General features: G+C 47.1%; 1 pseudogene; it reads right to left on the minus strand.

Annotated features, from left to right (window-relative positions):
- Positions 1-893: 893 nt before the first annotated feature.
- LOC110559930 (dnaJ homolog subfamily C member 17-like) lies at positions 894-1,788 on the minus strand (annotated as a pseudogene).
- Positions 1,789-9,773: the final 7,985 nt, after the last annotated feature.

Below are 9,773 nucleotides of genomic sequence, written 5' to 3' on the forward strand. Positions count from 1 at the left end.
TTTTAAAATTATATATATATATATGCATAGATAAAATTATATATATATATATATATATTTGTGATAAAATTTAAATAATACAAAATTTCCTACCAGATCTTGTTTTTAGTTAGAAGGAAAAAAATTCTTGGAATGTGAAGTCAAAAACTTGTGAGTCGGTTTTTTTCAATTTGCAGCTTTCTTTTCTCCCATTCAAACATAAAATACTTGAATACTTCTAAGCCTCTTATCTTTCCATATCCCAGATTAGATGTGGTACCTTGGCTCCTTTGTAACCTGATTTCAAATACTTATATTAAACACAGTAGTCCCTCTTGCTACAAATAATTCCTCACGTGGTTTGTAGTCTATCCAGAGTGTTTTGTTTTGTTTTGTTGTTTTTGTTTTTTACAGAGTGCTGAGGGATGTCTTCTCCTCTAAGGAAATAAACAGCAGCTGAAGCAGGAGGCCAGGAGACGGGTTTTTCCCACCACTGAGGAGCCCTAAGAAGAGGCAAAATCACTCTCAGAGATATGTCCAGAGGTAGAAACGGCAGGGCTTGCCTAGGATAGCTGGATCTGGCCAGCGACACCAGAGTAATAAACCGCAACTCCACCTTTGCCCCTGCTTTAGTCTCCAGGCCTTCTTTGTGTGGTGTGTGTGTGTGAGAGTCTGTGTGGGTATACACACACGTGTGTGCACGTGTATAAAAGCCAGGCTGAGGCAACATCAGATGTCTTCTTCAAACACCTCCCCCACCTTCTGTCTTTTGTTTGTTTGTTTTTGGTTGTTTTTGTGTGTGTGTGTGTGTGTGTGTATGTGTGTGTATATTTTTTTAAGTTTATTGGTTATGTTATGATTCAGAAAAGAGTGCGGAGTGGGAAGGCTGGAGCCGGGGCTATGTGGACTGATCCTCATCTTCCTGCTGCGTCTGGGCAGCTGCTGGCGGTCAGTGCCTGACGCATGCGCATCACGACGAGACTCTCACAGTCCCTTTCTGACAGCACTGAGCCCTTTGACAGCCCGGCTTGGCTGGGATCCATCGTGCCCTGGGGCTGTCCCTCCAACCAGGAAATCTTCAGAGGGTTGTCCACCAGGCCCACTTCATTTCTGACGGCCAGCTCCACAGCCCTGACAGTTGCAAACTCCACTACGGCGTTGCCTGCCTTCTTTCTGGACAGCACCAGGTTGAGAACCTCCCCATACTTTTGTAAGAGCCTCAGGAGGACATGTCTGGAGTAGCCACCTTGGGATTCATCCTCCTCCTTGCAATTCCACTTTAGCTTTAGTTTGGGGGTTCCTTTGCCTTCCATATTTTCTGTTCTTCCTCTCAGCCTCTGTTCTTGGTCCTGGCGGATCAGCTCCTGGACCAGCCTTTGCTGCTCCTCCAATTGACGGGAACCCTCTTCTCGAAGGCATTCAATCTCCTGCTCCAGTGTTGTGGTGCTCCGGCTCTCCTCTTCTTCCTCACTCCCTTGGGCCTGGGCCTGCCGCTCCTGGGCCTCCAGGTCAAGCTTCACTTTCTTCCTTTTCTCGTTTAGTCTCTGGGTCCTCTCTGCTGCCTGCCTCTTGGCTTTCCTCACCTTGTCATAAGCAGCCCTGGCGGCACCCTTAGTCAGTACCTCCAAGGCCTGGGAAAGCTGGTAGAAGAGTTGAGCTGCTCCAGGGTTCTCTGGATTCTTGTTTGGGTGGCCGGGACAGCGCTTTTTGTCTGTATGCCTTCCTCGCCTCTTTGTCTGCCGCTTTCTCCTCAATGCCTAGAAGCGCGTACAGGTCCATTTGTAAGAGCTCTTTGGTCACCGCCAAGGTTCAGGCCTAGACCAAGTTGCCACTACAACTCCCAGGAGTCTGAGCGTGCTCGCTGCAGCGGGAGGGTGGGTGTGTCCCACCTTATTTCTAGAGACAGGCTCTCTTATTGAATCTGGAGCTTGCTGGTTAGCTTAGACTGGCCAGCACGCCCCGAAGACCCTCCTGTCTCTGCCTCCCCAGCAGCACGGTTGCAGGAGGGTGTCACTGCGGCTTTTACAGTAGCGCCTGGGATCAACTCCGGTCTTCACGATCTCGTGACAAGCACCTCAGTCGCCGAACCATCTCCTCCGCCCTCTCCCATCCTTCCTACTTGAGTTTTCCCCACCCCTCTCCCAGTCTTCCCACTTGAATTGGCCCCGCCCCTTTTCCAGCCTTCTCATGGAGTTTGCCGCACAGAATATGAACAACCTTTTAAGTGCTGCGTGTCTCACCGACGCTACAGAAATCTCTCTCACCTTCGACCATGAAGCATGAGATCACACTGGATTGAGAATCAGCCCCATCTGGTAGCTACAGGAAGTTTACATAATAAAAAAAAAAAAGCCTTTCTGGGCTTTGTTGCTGTCAAACAAAAACCAGGGACAAGGACAGATGGCTCCTTTTCTATTCCAGCTGCAGGTCTTCTTCTGTTTTCCATCTTCTACCCTCCTTAACACAACCTGGCTTTCCTTTCAAAAGCTTTCAAAAGCTTCCAAATTCTTTTTATCTCTACTTCTTCACTTTAAATTTTATGTGCTGCCCAAAGAAGACAAAAGTCATCTACATACAGACAGAGAGACAGACAGACAGGAAAATAATCCTGTAGCATAAATATGAATACATGCACAAGAACAGGTACATCAGCAGACAGAAAATAGTATGGTGGTGCTTAAAGTATAGTTTGGGAGTTTCTTCTGAGTATTTGAACTGTTTTTGGATTGTCTCTGATCATGGCTAAATATCTGTGAATCTCCTGAAAGAAACTGAGCAGTATGTGTCAAATGGGAGGATTACACCTGTGGCTTGCGTGTCCATAGAACTGCTAAATACCGGATGAGAATTAAGATGTGGATGCATGTTATCAGGAGTTTAGCAACGGACTGAATTCCAGCTCCTGGCTTGGCATTTGTTTAAATGAGTTGTCACATCTGAAAAGTAGAGAGAGCTTGTATAATAAGCCAACCGCCTGAGACCAAATTCCTTCCTATAAACATCTCCACTTTCCTGCCTCTGGGTGCATGCCTGGCAGCTGGCTGCTCAGGGCCCCTTGAGATGGGACCAGAGTGTTCACAGGCACCACATCTTGTTGATGTGTCTTGTTCATCATATATTACTTCCATCGATCCTTACTAATTCAAAGATATTTGCAGAGTGCATGCTGGCGCTACCTTCTTCCTCACTTTCCTGCTCATAAGCCTGCCTGAGCTTTTCCCACTGCCTTCTGCCTTCCCCTTCATCCCCTCCAGTCCTGTCATTCTTATTGCAAAGTTTTTCACTCGGCGAAGCCATCTTCTGCTGATTCTGCTACTTTTCTGAATCAGCTGTTCCATTGCTCCTGTTCATTTTGGCCCAGGAGCACACCAAGGGTAATCTATATTCACTGCTGTTTCTTTGCCTCCCAACTGCCTCTCAGTGAGCTGGTTCCAACATTGGCTTCTCTTCCTCTACTGAAAGCTTCTGCTATGGTTCACTAAAGAGAGTGGTGAGAAATCCAATCCAGTACATCTCTCCCAAGTCTCACTCTCCTCAACGCTTTGCCATTTTTCTGCCTAGGAAATATAGAAAAACTGGAAAGGAAAAGATCCTTGATGTGCTCATCTAGTGTAGCAATTTTGAAAACCCGTAGAATGTTATTTTCTTTTCCTCACACATAACTTACCTGACATTTTGCAGATCTCCTTCTGGCACTAACTGCCCAAATTAGTGTGCACTGGCTCTGACCACTCATTCAATAAGCAATCAATAGAGCCAGGCTGTCTGGAGAAATATTCTGTCCCCATGGAGTTTACAGTCAGGTGAAATGCTAGAAACATGTAGAATTGCCAACATGATATAATTTCCAAAGAAGTCGTGTTTCTCAGAGACCCATAAAACAAGAGGGTGAGTTGCACCAGCTGGGTGGTGAGGCTGGAGGAGACAGACCTTGAAGTTACAGTCAGGTTCCACGAACCCTTTCTCATCACAAAGATTAGAGGGAGGGGGAGAGAAAAGGGGAGAGACGACATTCTAGACAGTGGGAAAATGCCCAAAATAGTATATGAAAAGCATGAGAAGTGGACTAAAAAATACGGAAGTAGAGGAACAATGAAGCTAATAGATAAGACAGAGTCGCCTTGGTCATAAGTAGTTTTATTATCCTGAGACCAGAGCACGATGTTGAAAGTATAAAGTGACAAAGCCATGCACACTACAACTCTCCTACGAACCACAAAGCTACCGCTGCTGCCTGTAAAGAATCTAGAATGCAGGGATCCAGAGAAAAGAAAGGGGCTTCGGAAAGTACACTGTTCGTGTGGGATAGGAGAGAGCTGATGATATTGGCAGAATCCACAAATATTTAGACAGTAAAATTGGTGGCAAAATGTGGGTTCCACGAAATCATCAGATGACACACAGCCTTCCAAACTCCTGTAGGAAGTATTCACACATGGGCCAAACCTAAAGGCACTGTTGGCTGTAGGACTGTCAGGATTGCGACGTTTGACGTAAAAAGCAAAGACCTAAAATGCTTTCTTCTGGATAAATTCGGTAATTTGACAGTGGTGGAGTCTCTTCCAGGTCAGAAGTCAGAGAAGAACCAGAGTCAGATGAAAGAAGGTGCTGGGAGATCTTCTGGCTCAGGTCTTGAGCTGGATTAATAAACCAAGCTCTTCTCCCTTGGCTTATAAAGGTCCAAACCTCAGGCTCTGGGGATCGATCAGCAATCAACACAGACATTGCGTCCAGCTGATTGGTGATAGGAACATCCCCAGGAATGCCTTTCCATGCATTATCTCCTACACAGTCCCCTCCTGTCCCTCATTCTTGGCAAATTCACAGTTGATCAAACATTGTCTCCAGTGGCAAAGGGAGAAGAGGAGTATGGGGCACCAAGAGGGGATCTGAATGTGCACACCCTCGCTGGGGTGCTTGTTCTCCTGGGCTGCCTTTGCACTTTGGTGAGGCCCTGCACACACTGTGCTCCTTCTGCATCTTTTAATCCCAGCCTGTCCTCTCCTTCAATACCAGAAACAGTGGCAGAGAGAAAGAGGCTGCAGGGATCTATGCTTCCTTTGCACGCAGTCACACTGCCTGGGCCCTCAGACTGGTGGAGGACTTGCTGGGTGCCCAACCCCATTGCAGCGCTCTTTGAGCACCATGAGAATCACCTGGCAGTGAGCATGGCACAGCAGGTGACTGCCCATCTGAAAAGGACCCTTCAGAGGCTAAATTTGTTTTTATTTTCTTTGGTTTGAGTTAGTTTGTGTTTTGTTGCTATTGCCCAGGGGTTGGTTTGGTGAGCTGGTTTACTGAACAACTAGGCTATCCTTTCCTTCTGAAGCCTAACTCCCCCCTCCCTTTATGATTAAGAAGTAGAACCTACAGTGACACCTAGGGAAAATGGGCCAAGTGTATCAGAGATCTTTCTGGCTTACATGAAATCCCTGACACTATCATTACTCTGCTATGCTTATAGACAGGAGCAGAGCATAACTCCTCTGAGAGGCTTCATCCAGCACAATAGACACAGATGCAAAGACCCACAGCCAGACATTGGACAGAGCTCAGCAAGTCCTACAGAAGAGTTGGGGGAATGATTGAGGGAGCCAGAGGGGTCAAGGACTCCACAAGAAGACCTACAGAGTCAACTAACCTGGGCCCATGGGGGCTCACAGAGACTGAACCACCAGCTAAAGAATGTGTATGGACTGGTCCTAGGCGCCCTGCACATATGTAGCAGATGTGCAGCTTGGCCTCCATGTGAAGCCCCCAACAACTGGATTGAGGGCCTTCTCTAATTCTGATGCCTCTCTTTGGATCCCGTAATAACCAGGTTGCCATGACTGGGATACACCTAGTTTTGTAGCACCTTAACATGCCAGGGCACATGGAGAACCTCTCCCTTCTCTGAGGAGAAGGAGAAAGGAGAGCTGGGGAGGAAAGGAAGGGAGGCTGCAGTCAGGATGTAAAGTGAATAAAATATTTTTTTTAAATGGCACTCAAAGGCAGTTTCCTGGTGGAGATTCTCACTTGGCTTTGACATAGGACACTATTTTCAAGCTTAAGGTCAAAGCCCAGACCATTAACATGGTCACAAGGCCTAAGGTAACCTTTACACACTACTTTTTGGGCTATAGTTGTCACACAGCAGTAAAGAACTTGTTTATAGTGTGCAAGGCTCTGGGTTCCATCCCCAGAACCACAACATGCAAAGACTTTCTCAAAACAGACAGTTACCCAGAACTGAAACCCAACCTCTGATGGACACTTACCTTTGCGGCTGCTCCCACATCACACTGCTGTTTATAACATCATGGTTTAATTGACATTCTACCTACAAACTCTATATTCATCAGACAGTTGATAAGATCGATGCGAGTTCATTAAAAGAATAGCCTAAAGAGGGCCATTCCAGGAAACTTCTGTACCAATATGGTTTCCATAGGCAAAGAATTAGAGATTCTTACGCTTTCTCAGTGGCTATGTAAAATCACAATTATCCCACCACGTGGTAGAAAATAGTTTTTCCAAATTGTTTCAAAGCCTTTCAAGCTTTTGCATCTACAGAAGTTACATTTCAGACATGACTTCCAGGGGTTTGGGAATGCTGAGGGATTCACTAGGAGAGAGGAGGAAGAACATTACTGCTGGCTCAGGACAGCTATTGTCAATAGCCTGGGGAAGCTGAGGTCAGGAAGGAATCACCTGAGAAAGGCTGGAGGGTCTGACAGAAACTTTTGTCCTTTCAATCAATGCCACGAGACAAGTTCAAAGTTCAGATCTCTCATTTCCTCTCCTTCTCTCCCTCCTCGCTTTCTTTCTCTTCTTCATTAAAAAAACATAAGGAGATATATCAGGCCTCACAATTCAAACCTGTTGATTCAGTGACTCCAGTCCTAAGGCTGCTTGTATAGCAAATGTAATTTATATCTGTTCTGAAAACGTTGCCACCATGGGTCCTCAGGATAGAGCTTGAGTCTCAAGCGGGAAGCACTTTTACTCACTAAGCCATCTTACCAACTCCATCACACTATATGTATGTAGTAGATAATTAACTCCAGTGAAAGGAGGATTTTCTTTAACCTGAGATGCTGATGGTGCTGTTCTTTACAGCATTGCTAAAGGTTCACTACGTTCAGAGCTCTATTTTACTGCTGGCCATCCAGAAGGTCTACCAGTGCTTATGTATTCCCCACGTGCCCAAGAAGAAGTAAAAACAACTGGCTCCAACAAGGGTTGTGAACAACTGGCCCCTTCCCACAGAGTGAGTGTCAGAGCATGCCCTCAGGACAGGGCCCTGGCACTAGGAAACACTGGCTTTACTGGACTGTGAAGCAGCCATATTTTCTAGGCTTTGGTCAAACCATTGGTTGTTCCCTTTAGAAACAGAATCCTGAAGCACCCTTCTGTGAGCTCGGTGGATAAGTTTGCAAATGAAGGGGGTTTTTATAACAGAGAAGAAAATCTACAGAGCAAGTTAAAGTTGGGTAAAAAAAAAATGAAGTATAGTGAGACACCATAGCTCCCACACACACACACAAACTGTAGGCTCAAGTACATGTGTGGGAGGTGAGGAACTCTGTCCTCTCAAATAGGTGACAGGTGATGGGAAACCGCACCATGTTTCAGCAAGATGGGACCTCTTTTTCTTAGTCACCCCTAACTCGGGTAGTTTTTCCGCCTTGCTCTCTGAAAGCACACACAGCCCAGACCTGGTTTGTTAAGTCAATCAACGATGCTTAAATAAAACATGGTGTGTCTGCTCTCTTACTTGCTGTAAAGTCAAAACAAGAAAAAGATGCTGAATTGGAACATTCTCTCCGTTAAGAAAGGTCTCTGGTTTCCATCCTCCTCATCACCATTCATTTTCAGTCAGCCAGCAGAGAACCTAAGGGGTAGCAGGAACTCTCATTTGAGTATTTGCTATGTGCCGGTTATGGTTTGAGGAAGACAAAGCCGTAGGTTTACATGCTTCCTGCAGAGCTGAGAAAACATACGTAGAAGCATGGACAGTAGTGGTCCCCTCCATGGAGACAGGGTTTTTTATGCCCAGGGCTGAAAGGAAGGCAAGACCCAGTCTTCTCAAGCCTTCTCACCAAGGGTGATGACTGAAGGGGCTCGAGTAGACTCGAGCATGGCAAACATAGCTCCGGCAGGCCTTGCCCTTCCTCCATTCCCTCTGCCTTGCTAAAAACTGTTAGATTACATCCCTAAAGCTAGCTCTCAAGGTATAGTCCATTATTTAGCCATTTCCTCCTCCTGAGGCTGAGGCTGACTATCAAGGTCCAACTATCAAAGTATTGAAGTCCAGCAGTCAAGCAAAAAAAAAAAAAGAAGCCCCCTTTGGCTCACCTACTTAACATGCCCAATTTAAATCAAACACCTCATCCTAACATGGGGTTTCCCCTTGTCCCTTTATAAACTGCCATTTTCCTGTGTGCCACATCTGTCTTCTTCCAGTCCAGAGGAAGTTCTTTGTCCCCCTCTGGACAAATATCCCTTTTCCCTCTCCTTTGTTCCCTTCCTCTTCTTTCTTGTCCTCCATCTCTTGTCTTTGTCTCTTATTCCCTGCCCTTTGTCCCTCTGGAGCAAATAAATCTCCTTTGTGCTGAGAGCTTGTAGAGCCAACTTCAAGGTCTCCATAAGCACCATTTCTCATATTGTATTAAACTCTGTGTGTGGCAAATGCTGCTTCAAATAGCTCATCTACGGGCGACTAGCACACACAGTTTCTGAGCAGTGGGATACCTGATCTTCTAAGTTGGAGAATGGAAGGACCCCCAACCCAGGAAAACCACAGCGAGGCTTTCTGAACACCAGAGAACATCGCAGGAGGTGAAAACTTTGGCCTCCGGTCATCCGGAGACTTGCTTGGGGAGGGAGAGAAAAGATCCTTTGTTCTTGCTGCACTCCCTTCCCCCAGACCTCCTTCCTCCTCGGCACAGCGGCACAGCGGCACAGCGGACACATCTTTCTCAGCACAGACCTAACTGCCTGGGGTATACAACTGCTGAGACGGAGGCCCAACCACTTTAGCGGCAGACAAAAGCCAGCAGTACGTACCCCGGAGTCCCAGATTCGCGCAGCAGCTGCACCATCCTCCCAGGGCGCGAATCTGCTAGACACCATACTAGCTCCGCAGGATCGCCATCACTGACGGTACGACCCGCCCAATCCCACAGTGACAGAGAATACGCTATATACTCACCGAAACCAGGCAGAAACGTCATACAACCTGGACACACCAGGCACTGGGCCTCCCAAGCTTGGAGAGCACAACGAAGAGATCCCAGGACTTCCCAGAAAGCATTGGGACTAGCAAGCCAGTCTCCAGTTACAGCAGGACTTGACGGCGGAGCAGCACTGAACTGGCGGGGCACCACAGCCCTCCAGTTTAAGACTAACCAGGGCCAAACCAGAGAACAGAGAGCCTGATTACCCCATCCCTGCTGAAGTGACCACCCTGAAATCTCCAGCTGCAGCAAGACCTCAGAACCCGGCAGTGACAGCAGCACAGAACTGGCGGAACACATCAAAGAAGCAGGGCCAAACCAGAGAGCAGAGAGCCCCGGATACCACAATCTCGGCCAAGAGACCTGCCTGTAAGTGAGTGCACCCTTGAGAATCTGCAGTTCCCCAGATCCTGGGTCCTTCTAAATCAGAAGCCAGGCATCGAACCCCCCTCACACCCACATACCCACTTTGGGAAACAGAGGGGCACTAGGGACATTGAAGTTCCTGCCCTGTGGGCCTGATTGAGGAGCTAAGACAGTTAATACCAGAAATTGCGCTGCGATCATCATTAG

The sequence above is a fragment of the Meriones unguiculatus genome, chromosome 3 (assembly GCF_030254825.1).
Source record: "Meriones unguiculatus strain TT.TT164.6M chromosome 3, Bangor_MerUng_6.1, whole genome shotgun sequence".
In the NCBI taxonomy this organism is placed as follows: domain Eukaryota; kingdom Metazoa; phylum Chordata; class Mammalia; order Rodentia; family Muridae; genus Meriones; species Meriones unguiculatus.